Source organism: Delphinapterus leucas, chromosome 19, assembly GCF_059928025.1.
Source record: "Delphinapterus leucas isolate spDelLeu-1000000601 "Yukka" chromosome 19, BTC_Dleu_Yukka2, whole genome shotgun sequence".
Lineage (NCBI taxonomy): Eukaryota > Metazoa > Chordata > Mammalia > Artiodactyla > Monodontidae > Delphinapterus > Delphinapterus leucas.
Genome location: NC_143147.1, coordinates 1,047,160 through 1,064,665, shown reverse-complemented (window position 1 = coordinate 1,064,665; position 17,506 = coordinate 1,047,160).

Genomic DNA, 17,506 nt, shown 5'->3' with positions numbered 1-17,506 from the left:
TGTCTGTTGGCAATTTACATCCCGCCCATCAGCATAACAAGGCTCCCTGTTCTCCATGACCTGTCCTGTCTTTCTCGATTTAACACTTTTTTCAGATGGCCCTTTTGACCGTGGGGCAGTGAGACTTCATTGTAGTTCAGATTTCCTTTACACGCTTGCTTGGTTGGCCAAAAAGGGTGTATGCGTTTTTTCCTGAATATATTCAGGAAAAAACGCATACGCCCTTTGTGGCCAAGTGCATCATTGTGGACATTCTGCCTCTTTTAATATGCTTTAAGTGCAATTCCAGTCTACCACCTGAAATCGTTTTCCTGAAATTCTGCCCTGCTTTCAAGTCCTCTTCGAAGGCTTACTTTAATACATTTTTGGACGAGAGCTGTCATTCATAACTCTGCAGGTTTGTGAATTACAGTGCCCCTGAGCTCCTTTCTTCAACTCGCTTTCTTGTGAGCTGGCCGCAAAACCGCAGGATTGCTTCAGGCCCTAATCTGGTTCCGGCAGGGCACACTGAGCCTTTGGCTAATTCCCCTTCCTTGTGGGAAACGAGTGTTCCATTTGCCCGTGCAGGCACCTACAGCTACTCTCTCATTGGTTCTCCCTATTCCTGTTCATCTTGCGCAGAAATTGAAAACTGTGCCAAACAGGAAATTAAAGGCACTGACTCTCCATGTGGGGAGAGTGTTAGTAAAGCGTCTGGAACGGTGAACCCGAGTACCAGGGGACGGAACCTGAGATGCATTTGAAAACGTTTCCCAATCACACGGTGGACCATACTCTGGGTTTCCCATGCGTGTTTTAGCTGAAGGAAGAATCCCTTAAACCTGGAGAGTTGGGACCCATGGAATGGGTACCATGCAGTATGACTTTAAAGGGTCTGCGTTTGCTCACCGAACCTCACCAATGCTATCAGCCCAAAGTGTCCGGCCTTATGTCTCACCCAGCTCTGGGTGTAGATGTGGTAAATCCAGGTTGCTTCACAAGCCCTGAATGAATTATTTAAGAATTGCTCTCTATTTCACTGTCATTGTGTTGTGTTTTTGAAATTTATTTTGATAATGGGATTTATCGGATTTTCACTGTTGTGTTTAGTCCGCTGTACACACACTTGATTTCCTTATGGAGACATATAAATCCATGGGTTTTAAGATTCTTACTTGTCAGGTATATTCCCAGGCGTTGAATAAGGGGTGTTGAGTCCATTTCGTTGAGCAAGGTGTAGGTCTTGTCTATTATATATTTGGCTTATGGAACGGTATCTGTACTAATTTCAATCTCTGGTTTGATGCAGCACCCCAACTCACCTTTCCCCATAAGCAAGCATAAGTTGGCTTTCAAAATTTGAGACCCTGTTCTGTTTTGTATTTCAGTTCATGTGTAGCCAAGTTTACGTTCCGTGTATTAGTGATATCTTATGATCTCTCGTTTTCTGTGTGATTATTTCTCGTAGAATCATCGTACTTGAATCAATTCATAATGCCGGTACGGGCCTGATGACGTAGATTTCATTGCTGAGTGATATTCCATTGTACGTACGTACCACAACTTCTTTATCCATGTTTTGCTTTCTCGGATATTTAACTTGTACCGTAGACGAGGTTCTTGTAAACAGAGCCATCCCAAACTTTGGGGTGGCTGTGTGCTTTTGATTTTAATTTCCATAAGCTATAGGACCCTAAGTGGAAGTGCCATAGGCTGTGTTGCTTTGTTTCCTACGTGTTTCAGGAAACACCATACACTTCTCCAGAGTGGCTGTTGGCAATTTACATCCCGCCCATCAGCATAACAAGGCTCCCTGTTCTCCATGACCTGTCCTGCCTTTCTGGATTTTACACTTGTTTCAGATGGCCCTTTTGAGCAGGGGGCAGTGAGACTTCATTGTAGTGCAGATTTCCTTTACAGGCTTGCTTGGTTGGCTAAAAAATGCGTATGCGTTTTTTCCTGAATATATTCAGGAAAAAACGCATACCCCTTTTTGGCCAAGTGCATCATTGTGGACATTCTGCCTCTTTTCCTATGCTTTAAGTGCAATTCCAGTCTACCCCCTGAAATCGTTTTCCTGAAGTTCTGCCCCGCTTTCAAGTCCTCTTCGAAGACTTACTTCAATACATTTTTGGACGATAGCTGTCATTGATAACTCTGCAGGTTTGTGAATTACAGTTCCCCTGAGCTCCTTTCTTCAACTCGCTTTCTTGTGAGCTGGCCGCAAAACCGCAGGATTGCTTCAGGCCCTAATCTGGTTCCGGCAGGGCACGCTGAGCCTTTGGTTAATTCCTCTTGCTGGTGGGAAATGAGCATTCCATTTGCCCGTGCAGACACCTACAGCTAGTCTCTCATTGGTTCTCCCTATTCTTGTTCATCTTGCGCATAAATTGCAAACTGTGCCAAACAGGAGGTTAAAGGCACTGACTCTCCAAGTGGGGAGAGTGTTAGTAAAGCGTCTGGAATGGTGAACCCGAGTACCAGGGAACGAAACCTGAGATGCATTTGAAAACGTTTCCCAATCACACCGTGGACCATACTCTGGGTTTCCCATGCATGTTTTAGCTGAAGGAAGAATCCCTTAAACCGGGAGAGTTGGGACCCATGGAATGGGTACCATGCAGTATGACTTCAAAGGGTCTGCGTTTGCTCTACGAACCTCACCAATGCTATCAGCCCAAAGTGTCCGGCCTTATGTCTCACCCAGCTCTGGGTGTAGATGTGGTAAATACAGGTTGCATCACAAGCCCTGAATGAATTATTTAAGAATTGCTCTCTATTTCACTGTCATTGTGTTGTGTTTGTGAAATTTATTTTGATAATGGGATTTATCGGATTTTCACTGCTGCATTTAGGCCGCTGTACACACGCTTGATTTCCTTATGGAGACATATAAATCCATGGGTCTTAAGATTCTTACTTGTCAGGCATATTCCCAGGCGTTGAATATGGGGTGTTGAGTCCATTTCTTTGAGCAAGGGGTAGGTTTGTCTATTATATATTTGGCTTATGGAACGGTATCTGTGCTAATTTCAATCTCTGGTTTTATGCAGCACCCCAACTCACCTTTCCCCAAAAGCAAACATAAGTTGGTTTTCTAAATTTGAGACCCTGTCCTGTTTTCTAATTCACTTCATGTGTAGCCAAGTTTACGTTCCGTGTATTAGTGATATTTTATGATGTTTCTTTTTCTGTGTGGCATATTTCTCATAGAATCGTCGTACCTGAATCCACTCATAATGCCGCTGCAGTCCTGATGACGTAGATCACATTGCTGAGTGATATTCCATTGTACGCACATACCACAACTTCTTTATCCATTTTTTGCTTTCTCGGATATTTAACTTGTACCGTAGACGAGGTTCTTGTAAACAGAGCCGTCCCAAATTTTGGGGTGGCTGTGTGTTTTTGATTTTAATTTCCTTAAGCTATAGGACCATAAGTGGAAGTGCCATAGACTGTGTTGCTTTGTTTCCTACGTGTTTCAGGAAACACCATACACTTCTCCAGAGTGGCTGTTGGCAATTTACATCCCGCCCATCAGCATAATAAGGTTCCCTGTTCTCCATGACCTGTGCTGCCTTTCTGGATTTTACACTTTTTTCAGAGGGCCCTTTTGACCGGGGGGCAGTGAAACTTCATTGTAGTGCAGATTTCCTTTACACGCTTGCTTGGTTGGCCAAAAAGGGCGTATGCGTTTTTTCCTGAATATATTCAGGAAAAAACGCATACGCCCTTTTAGGCCAAATGCATCATTGTCGACATTCTGCCTCTTTTCCTATGCTTTAAGTGCAATTCCAGTCTACCCCCTGAAATCGTTTTCCTGAAATTCTGCCCCGCTTTCAAGTCCTCTTCGTAGACTTACTTCAATACATTTTTGGACGATAGCTGTCATTCATAACTCTGCAATTTTGTGAATTACAGTGCCCCTGAGCTCCTTTCTTCAACTCGCTTTCTTGTGAGCTGGCCGCAAACCCACATGATTGCTTCAGGCCCTAATCTGGTTCCGGCACGGCATGCTGAGCCTTTGGTTAATTCCTCTTCCTGGTGGGAATGAGCATTAAATTTGCACGTGCAGACACCTACAGCTAGTCTCTCATTGGTTCTCCCTATTCCTGTTCACCTTGCGCAGAATTTCCAAACTGTGCCAAACAGGAGGTTAAAGGCACTGACTCTCCATGTGGAGAGAGTGTTAGTAAAGGGTCTGAAATGGTGAACCCGTGTAAAAGGGGACGAAAACTGAGATGCATTTGAAAACGCTTCCCAGTCACACGGTGTACCATATTTTGGGTTTCCCATGCATGTTTTAGCTGAAGGAAGAATCTCTTAAACCTGGAGAGTTGGGACCCATGGAATGGGTACCATGCAGTATGACTTCAAATGGTCTGCATTTGCTCATCGTACCTCACCAGTGCTATCCGCCCGAAGTGTCCAGCCTTATGTCTCACTCAGCTCTTGGTGCAGATTTGGTTAATCCAGGTTGCATCACAAGCTCTGAATGAATTATTTAAGAATAGCTCTCTATTTCACTGTCATTGTGTTTTGTTTTTGTAAATCATTTTGATAATTGGATATATCGGATTTTCTCTGCTGCGTTCATAAATCTATACACACGCTTGATTCTCTTACGGAGACATATAAATCCATGGGTTTGAAGATTCTTACTAGTCAGGTGTATTCCTAGGCGTTGAATATGGGGTGTTTAGTCCATTTCGTTGAGCAACTGGTAGGTCTTGACTATTACATATTTGGCTTATGGAAAGGTATCTGTGCTAATTTCTATCTCTGGTTTTATGCAGCACCCCAACTCTCCTTTATCCTTAAGCAAGCATATGTTGGTTTTCTAAATTTGAGACCCCGTTCTGTTTTGTAATTCAGTTCATTTGTAGCCACGTTTACTTTCCATGTATTAGTAATATCGTGTGTCTTTTTCTTTTTGAATTATGTGACTTCGAATGATCATACGTAACTCCTCTGTGGTTGTTACAACTGGCCATATTTCATTGATTTCCAGGCTGAGTAATATTCCACTCTACATAAGTGCCACATCTCTATCCATTTTTTCCCTCCAGAGACTTATAAATTATATCCTAGTCGAGGATCTTTTAAACATAGAGGCGGTAAATATTGGGGTGCCTGTGTCCTCTCGATTTTTGTTTTTCCCAAGATATACGTCCATGAGTGCAAGTGCCCTGTGCTCTGTAGCTCATTTTTTAGATGCTTTAGTAAACACAATACACTTCTCCAGAGTGACCGTTGGCAATATACATTTCCAGTATAAGCCTCAGAGGGCTCCCTTTTCTCCTTGCCCTGTCCTGCATTTCTGGTGTTTACACTTTATGAGGAAGGCTCTTCTGACTGAGGCGAAGTGATATGTTTTGTAGTATTGATTTCCAGTGCCCACCTGTTTGGTTGGCTAAAAAAGTGTATGCCCTTTTCTTGAATACATACATAAAAGACGCATACACCCTTTTTGGCCAATTGCAATGTTGGCAATGTTCAGCCCCTTTTCTTGTGCTTAATGGCGAGTCCTTTCTACCTCTTCCAATCCCTTTCCTGCCATTCTCCGTTGCTTACAAGTCCTTTCCTCTGACTTTCCTCAAGACATTTTTCAGTGATAGATATTTTCAACTCTGCAGTTTTGTGAATTTTAGTGTCCCTGAGTTCCATTTTTCAACTTGTGTTTATGGGAACTGGCCACAAAGCAGCAGAATTTCCTCAAGCCCTATTCTGTTTCCATGGGCAACCCTAGCCTTTGGTCAATTCGTCTTCCTGATTGGAAATAAGAGTGACATGTGCCTGTCCGAACACCTAGGACTTGTCTCTCATTGTTCCTCCTCCTTCTGCTTCATCCTCTGGACAAATTCCAAACTGTCTGCAACAGGATGTTGACAGTGCTGACATCTCCAAGTGGGGAGACTGTTCGTAAAGACGCTGGAGGGGTGAACCCGAGCACCAGGAGATGAGGAGATGAGATGCCTTTTCCAAACTCTTCCCGATCAGACGGTATACCATCCTCTGGGTGTGACAGGCATGTTTTAGCTGTAGGAAGTGTCCCATTCATGTGAGGAGAACACCAGGGCTTTTACAAAATCAGTGTCTCTCCACAACCCAAACTGGGGAATTTTTTAAGCTACGGCTACACATATGTTCACTAAGGGCCTTGGGAAGTAGGCAGAGTCCAAACTTTAGATGATTGAAGTCTTCAGGGTCAGAAGCACTCACCACCGGCTTCCCTTAGGTTCCATTTTAACTGTCATTAATAGATGATGTCAATAAAAATATCTATTCTTTTTCAGATGATTTCCCCTTATAGGTTATTGTAAAATATTGAGTGTAGTTCCCTGTGCTATACAGTAGTTCCTTGTTGATGATCGATTTTATACATAGCAGTGTGTATGTGTTAATCCCAAACTGTTAATTTATCCCTCCTCCCACCTTTCCCCTTTGGTAATAATAAATTATAAGATTTCATACTTCTCAGAATTGGGGGAACTGAAAGAGAGGTATCATTTTCAATGGAAAAGCATTTAAAACAAGATTGAAGCTTTAACCAAGATTTTTAGATGTACATCCTTGGAAAGAAATCACTTCGTTTCTCTAATATTGACCTGACAAATAAGACAAACCTTTTCACTGAACTTGCTTATAATAAAGTGATGGAAATATCAAATGGGAGTGTTAGAAACATCTTATTTTACCCGAGCCTTATACACTGTTCTATGTTAATTACAGTTTGGCTCAAACATCTGTTCATTGAAGTTACAATGTTCTCAATTTCTGTTACTGATCCTCCAGAGTGGACCCCAACAAGTGTCCCCCTGCCCAGTGTCATTGGAGCCAACAGATTGAGACTGAGTTTGGTTCAGAAGCAAAGGAAACTTTATATTTTGATCAGAGAATGGAGAGGTGAGAGCATGTGCTACCCCGTGGGCTGTGGGCTGGGCTGCTGTGTAGAGATCCTGTCAGAGTCAGTGGGAGGGAGGGGGCGGAGCTCTCGAGGGCCCGGTTGGCTGCAGCTCAGGCTCTATATCGCGGAGTGTGCACTGTGTCCCAGGAGCTGAGGTGTCGACCCAGCCATTCCGCACTAGGAAATCTGGTCTGAAGTGCCGGCTGTTGAACCTCTGTATGCGGGACCCTAGGAGCACGTGAAATTAGACAAAGCACAAAGGATAAAAAAGGTTAGACTTTATTTTATTGCCCAGATTCTATTTTTATCTCCCAGGGATTTTTAAGGGGCTTTGCCTGGGACAAACCCCTCTTCTGCCTTTTTTCCCCTTCCTCATTCTTAGAGTGCTGAGGGTGCAGACCCTTCTTCTGTAACTGCTGAGTGCTGAGTTAGGAGCCCTCATACCCGTGGGCGAGGGTCAGAACTTCTCCCCAGCAGCCTCCAGGTGACGTTGATTGTCCCCAGGCCTCCTGCCTCCCCGCTCGTCCGCCTGAGCACCAGTATTGGAAGTGTTATAGATTCTAATGACCTTTAAGGGTCCAGGAAGGAGATGTGCAGTGACGCTGTGAGGTCCAGTTTCACCCCGCCCTGCATTTGTTCGGCCACCTTAGGCTGACCGTTTCTGCCAGCCTAGATGCTCTGACCAGTAGTCTGCGCTTTCTTCAATTAGGCCCCTGAATTAACGTAAAAACAGCACCAGGTGTCAGGACCCTGCCTGCTCAACTCCCAGACAGTCCAGGGTCAGTGGTGATGAAGGACCATGATGGCCACTGAGTCAACAGCCTTTTGAAGTAAACAGAAGTCCAGCCGGTCTTATTGGCCACCATCATCACAGTGTCTGTAGGCTTTTCTATGGTGACAGCGTGATATACTGTTCCCCCACCAAGATTATTAGGTCCGCTCTGGGTGCAGTAAGTCCTGCAAGCAGTAGTCTACTCTTTTGGGACACACTCTTGTTGTTTTATGAGAGAAACTCCAGGTCAAGTGATGGTCACACGAGTCGTCATGGTGCCCCTTTGCCCCGGTTATCTCTCTGGAGGTTGGAGTTGGAGGGCCTCCTCACTCGAGGTCAGTGTGCCCACGGAGCAAACCCTGCAACTTCAGGGCATGGTTGGGGGTTAGGATCACCACGTGGGGTCCTTTTCCCTTAGGAGGGAGGTGGCCTTTTGGGCTGCTGATTTCCAGGTTTTCAGATACCGCCAGTATCTTGGGCAGATGTGGCGGTGGGCCAAGCCCATTGGTGACCGTAGTTTATCCTACCGGGATGGCATTCTTGCATTGTTCCATTTCAAGTGGTCCCAGTTTTTGCACTAATACTCCAATAGCGATTCACCATTCACCAGGAATGTAAAGGTCAAAGGGTTTAGCTAAATTAGGGAGTTCCAGGGCAAGGGTCTGAATTGACTGCTCTTTCCATTCTTGAAAGGCCACTTCTGGATTCTATTCAAAAGGATCATCATCTTTTCCTTTCAGTGTTTCATATAGAGGCCCAGCTAGTAGACTGTAGTTAGGGATCCAGAAGCACCAACCCTGGCCTCCCCAGGAACCCCTAAGCTGTCTTCTAGTTTTAGAAATGGGTAAGGCTGTAAATTGTTTCTTCCCTTTCCTGAGATGGGCTTCTTCGACCTTCTGTGAGAATGAAGCCCAGGCAGGTTACCGTAGTCTGTGATATTTGAGCTTTTTATTTGACAACTTCTATCCTTTATTGGCTTGGTAGTTCAGAGGTCTCCTTAGTAGGGCTGGCGATCAGAATGTCGTCTGCATATTGAAGGAGTGTTTCCTTTTCCAGAGGTAGAACTTTTAGGTCTTTAACTGAGCTTTCCCCAAAGATGGTGTGGGAATTTTTGAACCCTTGGGGCAACGCGGCCCAGAAGTATTGTTTTAGTTGTATGTTGAATCCTGCCACTCACAAGCCAAAATTTCTTGTGACTCTGGGACTAATAGAATACAAAAGAAGGCATCATTGAAGACTAATACAGAATACCATGTCCCGGTGGTTGGTAGAATGACCAGCAGGGTGTAGGATTTAGGAACTACTGGAGGTATATCCTCGGTGGCTTCACTGACTGTCCTGACATCTTTTACCAGGACTCCAGCAGCCCATGGGGCTCTCGAGGTCAGGCCAATCCCAGGATATGGAGCTCACCTGGGCAGGTACCCCACCCCCACCGCAGCCCACGGTGCTCTCCTCTTCAGGCCCCTCCCAGGATATGGGGTTCCCTGGGCAGGTACCCCTGCAGCCCATGGGGCTCTCATGGTCAGGCCCCTCCCTGGATACAGAGCTACCCTTGCAGTTACCCTGGCAGGGCTGGGCACACAGGTACCGTGCACATCGCCCTCATTGCAGAGCACTTCCAGCTCACCTGTCACTCAGATCTGACACAGAGCACCTCAGAGCAGGACTTGAACTAAGAAACAGCAGCTCCAACAGGTCTGTGACCCTGGGCATCACTCTGTGTGGCCTCCCTCCACCTGGTCTTCCAGAGACTTCCACTGCACCCGGGGCACCAGGCCTCTGTCTCCACCCACCACCCACCCCTCCTCTCCCTGACTCCTGGGTTCCTCTCATTAGGAGAGGGTTTTCTTGAAGTTGTCTCCCACTCATGGGCCAGATAATATAATTAGAAAACAAGCCAGAGCTGCAACCCCTTGTCTATCCTGACTCTCAGGAGCCCACACCTGTTCCTTGGACCGGGCCGATTCAGCAAGTTCCAGTTTCTGCAACTGTGAGCGCCTGAGGGGTGATTATTGGCTGGCCTGGGAAGCCTGACCGTGCCGGCCAGCCCTCCCCAGGTGTGCCTGTTTGAGATCAATATAAACACCGCTCCAGGCAGCAAGAGCCCCTGCAGCTGTGCCTGACGCCATTTTCTCTGCCCTGTCAGCAGTCTCTGGGCTGGACTGGTGGGAGGGAGTGAGAGGCCACGGCTTTGTGGGTGGCCCAGTGTGAGTGGGGCTCTGCTGGACTTTCTGCAGCAGTTACCAAGATGCCACCTGCTAAAGAAGAGGATGTGTCACCCATACCTGCCTCTGGAATTTCTCCCTGGGTAGAGGTGAGTGAGGAAGAAATCAGTGGGGGCCCGGACAGCAGGGGTATCTCAGGCAGGGAAATGGAAAGCTTCCAGAAGAGTACCCAGGGCCAGGACCATCCTGGCTGGCCTGCAGGCACCAAATCGGCTGGCATGCTGTCGCTCATGTGGCTCCATGGCCCTTCCTCTAGGCTTTCAAGTCCTTGTACATATTCAGGTGTTTTACCTGGGAAGGGTGGGAACATTTCAGCAGCAGCTGGCCTGGGGCTCGGCCCACATTTACTCACAGATGCCTTGGCACGGTCCCCCAGCTTTGCAATGAGGACGCTTGTTGCGTGGGGCCTGCTGGCTGAATGGGAGATGATTCCCCACCACTGGCCAACTACAGAATTGTTTACAACTGGAGCAAGTGCCCTGATACGGTTTTCCTCTGTGTAACTGGTGGGTTCTGTTTTTTTATTCTTTTTTTCATTTTTGGTTCAAGGTAGATTTTATTCCTCTTTTTTGTATTTACAGATATAAGCATGGAAATAATTTATTCATATAAATACATGTATATGAAGGGAAGAATAATTTTTCTGTTTTACTTTTTGTAATTTTGAATTTTATTTTATTTTTTTATACAGCAGGTTCTTTTTGGTTATCTATTTTATACATATAAATGTATACATGCCAATCCCAATCTCTCAATCCTCCCACCACCACCCCCCAACAGCTTTCCCCCCTTGGTGTCCATACGTTTGTTGTCTACATCTGTTGCTCTATTTCTGCCTTAAAAAACGGTTCATCTGTATAATTTTTCTAGGTTCCACATATATGCATTAATATACAAGATTTGTTTTTCTATTTCTGACTTACTTCACTCTGTATGACAGTCTCTAGATCCATCAACGTCTCTACAAATGACCCAATTTCATTCCTTTTTATGGCTTAGTAATATTCCATTTTATATTTGTACCACATCTTTATGCATTCGTCTGTCTGTGGGCATTTAGGTTGCTTCCATTACCTGGATATTGTAAATAGTGATGCAATGAACATTGAGGTGAATGTCTCTTTTTGATTTATGGTTTTGTCTGGGTATATGCCCAGTAGTGGCATTGCTGTATCATATGGTAATTCTATTCTTAGTTTTATAAGAAACTCCATAATGTTCTCCACAGTGACTGTATCAATTTACATTCCCAACAATAGTGGAAGAGGGTTCCTTATCTCCACACCCTTTCCGGCATTTGTTGTTTGTAGATTTTCTGATGATGCCCATTCTAACAGGTGTGAGGTGATACACCATGGATTAGTCTATTTCGTTGAGCAAAGAGTAGGTCTTGTCTATTACATATTTGGCTTATGGAATGGTATGTGTGCTAATTTCAATCTCTGGTTTTATACAGCACCCCAACTCAACTTTCCCCTTAAGCAAGCATAAGTTTTTATCTAAATGTGAGACTGTTCGGTTTTGTAATTCAGTTTATGTGTAGCCAAGTTTACACTCCCTCTATTAGTGATATCTTATGATAATTATCTTTCTCTGTGTGACATATTTCTCTTAGAATCATCATACTTAAATCCACTCAATTTGCTGCTACAGGCCTGATGACATTGATTTCATTGCTGAGTGATATTCTGTTGTACGTAAGTAGCACAACTCCTTTATCCATTTTTTTCTTTCTGGGATATTTAATTTGTACTAGATTCGAGGTTCTTGTAAACACAGCAGCCCTAAATTTTGTGTTGGCTGTGTCTTGTTGAGTTTAATTTTCCTAAGCTATAGGGCCAAAAGTGGAAGTGCCCTAGTCTCTGTAGCTTTGTTTTTCAGATGTATCAGGATACACCATAAACATCTCCAGAGTGTCTGTTGGCAATTTACATCCCGCCCATCAGCATAACAAGGCTCCCTGTTCTCCATGGCCTGTCCTGTGTTTCTGGTTTTTACACTTTTTTCAGATGGCCCTTTTGACGAATGGGAAATGAGACTTCATTGTAGTGCGGATTTCCATTGCTCGAGTGCTTGGTTGGCCAAAAAGGGCATATGCGTTTTTTCCTGAATATATTCAGGAGAAAATGTATACGCACTGTTCGTCCAAGTGCATCACTGTCAAAGATCTGCCGCTTTTCACATGTTTTAAATGCAATTCCAATCTACCTCCTGAAATATGATTCCTCAATTCTGCCTCGTTTTCAAGTCCTCTTTGCAGACTTACTTCAATATATTTTTGCCAATAGCTGTCATTTATAACTCTGCAGGTTTGTGAATTACAGTGCCCGTGATTTCCTTTCTTAACTCGCTTCCTTGAAGGCTGGCCACAAAACCGCAGGTTTGCTTCAGGCCGTAATCAGGGTGTGGCACGGCACTCTGAGCCTTTGGTTAATTCCTCTTCCTGGTGGGAAATTAGAGTTAAATGTGCCCCTCCAGACACCTGCCTCACTCCCAGCCCCTTGGTGATGTGTGTCCTCTGGTTTGAGGCCACATGTGATGGGTTCCTCATCTTTTGATGATGTGGCCCCACTGGTGTGAGGACACTCCTGCCTGCTTCCCATCCCCTTGCTGATGTGGTCCCTCCGTCGAGAGTCTGATCCTGGTTGGGTCCCTCACACTTCTGTGAGGTGGGCCCTCTTCTCTGAGGTCACTCCTGCCTGGCTAGCACACCCCGCCTTGGCGACGTCGGACCTCTGGTGGCAGTTGGAGCCTGCTGGGAGCCTCCTCCCCTCGGTGATGAGGCCCTCTGGCATCAGGCCCTAACTGCTGGGTTCCCACATTTTCTGATACGTGCTAAGTGGTGCGAGGGCACTCCTGCCAGGTTCCCATCCCCATGGGCATGTGGGCCTTCTGCTCTAAGGTCCCAACACCTGTGTTGTTCACCGTTTCATGATGTTGGCTCTCTGGTGTTAGTTCACTCAGGCCTAGATCCCATAGACTCTGTGCTCTGAGCCGCCTGCTGGGAGGTTCCTACTGCTGAATTCCTTACCTTTTCTATTCTTTGGGTCCTGTGTTTTCATGCTCCTCCTTCCTGACTCACTCCCAGCCCCTTTGTGATGTAGGTCCTCTGGTTTGAGGCCACATGTGCCGGTTTCCTCACCTTTATTGATGTGGCCCCACTGGTGTGAGGACACTCCTGCCTGGTTCCCATCCACTTGGTGATGGGGGCCCTCTGGTGAGAGCCTGATCCTGGCTGGATTCCTCACCCTTCTGTGAGGTAGACCCTCTGCTGTGCGGTCACTCCTGCCTGGCTGGCACACATCACCTTGGCGATGTGGGCCCTCAGTTGGGAGTTGGTGCCTGCTGGGAGTCTCCTCCCCTCGGTAATGAGGGCACTCTGGCGTCAGGCCCTAACTCATGGGCTCCCAAAATTTTCTGATGTGCGCCCTGTCGTGCGAGTACACTCCTGCCAGGGTCCCATCCCCATGGGGATGTTGGCTTTCTGCTCTGAGGTCCCAACGGCTGGGCTGCTCACAGTGTCAGAATGTGGGCCCTCTGCTGTGAGTTCACTCCGGCATGGATCCCATAGCCTCGGTGCTCTGGGCCACCTGCTTGGAGCTTCCAACTGCGGGGTTCCTCACCTTTTTATTCTATGGGCCCTCTGTTGTGAGTCTCCTCCTGCATGCCTCACTCCCAGCCCTTTCATGATGTGTGTCCCCTTATTTGAGGCCACATGTGCTGTGTTCCTCACCTTTGGCTGATGTGGTCCCACTGGTGTGAGGACACTCCTGCCTGGTTTCCATCCCCTTGGTGATGTGGGCCCTCTGGTTAGAGTCTGATCCTGGTTGGGTTCCTCACACTTCTGTGAGGTGGGCCCTCTGCTGTGAGGTAACTCCTGCCTGGCTTGCTCCCATTGCCTTGGTGACGTCGGCCCTCTGGTGGCATTTGGAGCCTGCTGGTAGCCTCCTCTCCTCGGTGATGAGGGCCCTCTGGCGTCAGGCCCTAACTGCTGGGTTCCCACATTTTCTGATACGTGTTAAGTTGTGCGAGGACACTCCTGCGAGGTTCCTATCCCCATGGGGATGTGGGTCTTCTGCTCTGAGGTTCCACCGGCTGGGTTGCTCACAGTTTCATGATGTGGGCCCTCTGCTGTGAGTTCACTGTGGCCTGGATCCCATAGACTCCATGCTCTGGGCCACCTGCTGGGAGGTTCAAACTGCTGGATTCCTCACCTTTTTTATTCTGTGGGCCCTGTGTTGTTAGGCTACTCCTGCTTGCCTCACTCGGAGCACCTTGGAAATGTGGGTCCTCTGGTTTAGGCCACATGTGCTGGGTTCCTCACCTTTCTATAATGTGGCCACACTGGTGTGAGGACACTGCTGCCTTTTTCCGATCCCCTTGGTGATGTGGGCTCTCTGGTGAGAGTCTTATCCTGGCTGGTTTCCTCACCCTTCTGTGAGGTAGACCCTCTGCTGTGAGGTCACTCCTGCCTGGCTGGCACACATCACCTTGGCGACGTGGGCCCTCAGTTGGGAGTTGGTGCCTGCTGGGGGTCACCTCCCCTCGGTAATGAGGGCCCTCTGGCGTCAGACCCTAACTCCTGGGCTCCCAAAATTTTCTGATGTGCGCCCTGTGGTGCGACTACACTCCTGCCAGGTTCCCAACCCCATGGGAATGTGGGCCTTCTGCTCTGAGGTCCCAACGGTGGGTTGCTCAGTTTCATGATGAGGGTCCTCTGGTGTGAGTTCACTCCGCCCTGGATCCAATAGCCTCGCTGCTCCTGGCTGCCTGCGGGGAGGTTCCAACTGCGGGATTCCTCACCTTTTTTCTTCTATGGGCCCTCTGTTTTGAGACTCCTCCTGCCTGCCTGACTCCAAGCCCCTTGGTGATGTGTGTCCTCTGGTTTGAGGCTACGTGTCCTGGGTCCCTCACCTTTCGATGATGTGGCCCCACTGGTGTGAGGACACTCCTGCCTGGTTCCTATCCCCTTGGTGATGTGGGCCCTCTGGTGAGAGTCTGATCCTGGCTGGGTTCCTCACCCTTCTGTGAGGTGGACCCTCTGCTGTGAGGTCACTCCTGCCTGGCTGGCACACCCCACCTTGGCAACGTCGGCCCTCTTGTGGCAGTTGGAGCCTGCTGGGAGCTTCCTCTCCTCGGTGATGAGGGCCCTCTGGCGTCAGGCCCTAACTTCTGGGCTCCCAAAATTCACTAATGTGCGCCCTGTGGTGCGAGTACACTCCTGCCAGGTTCCCAACCACATGGGAATGTGTTCCTTCTGCTCTGAGGTCCCAATGGCTGGGTTGCTCACAGTTTCATGATGTGGGCCCTCTGCTGTGAGTTCACTGCAGCCTGGATCGCATAGACTCGGTGCTCTGGGCCGCCTGCTGGGAGGTTCCCACGGCAGGATTCCTCAGCTTTTTTATTCTATGGGTCCTGTGTTTTGAGGCTCCTCCTGCCTGCCTCAGTCCAAGCCCCTTGGAGATGTGGGTCTTCTGGTTTAGGCCACATGTGCTGGGTTCCTCACCTTTCTATGATGTGGCCACACTGGTGTGAAGACAGTCCTGCCTGTTTCTGATCCCCTTGGTGATGTGGGCCCTCTTGTGAGAGTCTTATCCTGGCTGGGTTCCTCACCCTTCTGTGAGGTAGGCCTTCTGCTGTGAGGTCACTCCTGCCTGGCTGTCACACGTCACCTTGGCGACATGGGCCCTCAGTTGGGAGTTGGTGCCTGCTTGGAGTCTCCTCCCCTTGGTAATGAGGGCCCTCTGGCATCAGGCCCTAACTTCTGAGTTCCCAAAATTCTCTGATGTGTGCCCTGTGGTGCGAGTACACTTATGCCATGTTCCCAACCACATGGGAATGTGGACCTTCTGCTCTGAGGTCCCAGCGACTGGGTTGCTCACAGTTTCATGATGAGGGCCCTCTGTTTTGTGTTCAGTCAGGCCTGGATCCCATATCCTCGCTGCTCCTGGCCGCCTGCTGGGAGGTTCCAACTGCGGGATTCCTCACCTTTTTTATTCTATGGGCCCTCTGTTTTGAGGCTCCTCCTGCCTGCCTCACTCCCAGCCCCTTGGTGATGTGTGTCCTCTAGTTTGAGGCCACGTGTGCTGGGTCCATCACATTTCGGTGATGTGGCCCCACTGGTGTGAGGACACTCCTGCCTGGTTTCCATTCCCTTGGTGATGTGGGCCCTCTGGTGAGAGTCTGATCCTCTTTGGGTTCCTCACACTTTTGTGTGGTTGGCCCTCTGCTCTGAGGTCACTCCTGCCTGGCTGGCACACACCGCATTGGTGACGTCAGCCCTCTGGTAGCAGTTGGAGCTTGCTGGGAGCCTCCTCTCCTCAGTGATGAGGGCCCTCTGGCGTCTGGCCCTAACTGCTGGGCTCCCCACATTTTCTGATGTGTGCCCACTGGTGCGATGACACTCCTGCTTGGTTCCCTCCCCCATGGGGATGTGGGCCTTGTGCTCTGAGGTCACAACGGCTGGGTTGCTTACAGTATCACGATGAGGGCCCTCTGTTGTGAGTTCATCACTGCCTGGATCCCATAGCCTCGGTGATCTGGGCCGCCTGCTGGGATGTTCCAACGGCTGGATTCCTCACCTTTTTTATACAATGGGCCATGTGTTGGGAGGTTAATCCCGCCTGCCTCGCTCCGAGACCCATGGTGATGTGGGTCCTCTGGTTCGAGGCCACATGTGCTGGGTACCTCAACTTTCTATGATGTGGTCCCACGGGTGTGAGGACACTCCTGCCTGGTTCCCAGCCCCTTGCTGTTGTGGGCACTCTGGTGAGGGTCTGATCCTTCCTGGGTTCCTTAGCCTTCTGTGAGGTGGGCCCTCTGATGTGAGGTCACTCCTGCATGGCTGGCTCACGTCGCCTTGGCGACGGGGGTCTTCTGTTGGCCACTGAAGCATACTGGGAGCCTCCTACCCTCTTTAATGAGGGCCCTGGTAAAAACGCATATGCCCTTTTTGACCAAGTGCATCATTGTCGACATTCTGCCTCTTTTCCTATGCTTTAAGTGCAATTCCAGTCTACCCCCGAAATCGTTTTCCTGAAATTCTGCCCCGCTTTCAAGTCCTCTTCGAAGACTTACTTCAATACATTTTTGGACGATAGCTGTCATTCATAACTCTGCAGGTTTGTGAATTACAGTTCCCCTGAGCTCCTTTCTTTAACTCGCTTCTTGTGAGCTGGCCGCAAAACCGCAGGATTGCTTTAGGCCCTAATCTGGTTCCGGCAGGGCACGCTGAGCCTTTGGTTAATCCCTCTTCCTGGTGGGAAATGAGAGTTCCATTTGCCCGTGCAGACACCTACAGCTAGTCTCTCATTGGTTCTCCCTATTCCTGTTCATCTTGCGCAGAAATTGCAAACTGTGTCAAACAGGAGGTTAAAGGCACTGACTCTCCAAGTGGGGAGAGTGTTAGTAAAGCGTCTGGAATGGTGAACCCGTGTACCAGGGGACGAAACCTGAGATGCATTTGAAAACGTTTCCCAATCACACGGTGGACCATACTCTGGGTTTCCCATGCATGTTTTAGCTGACGGAAGAATCCCTTAAACCTGGAGAGTTGGGACCCATGGAATGGCTACCATGCAGTATGACTTCAAAGGGTCTGCGTTTGCTCACCGAACC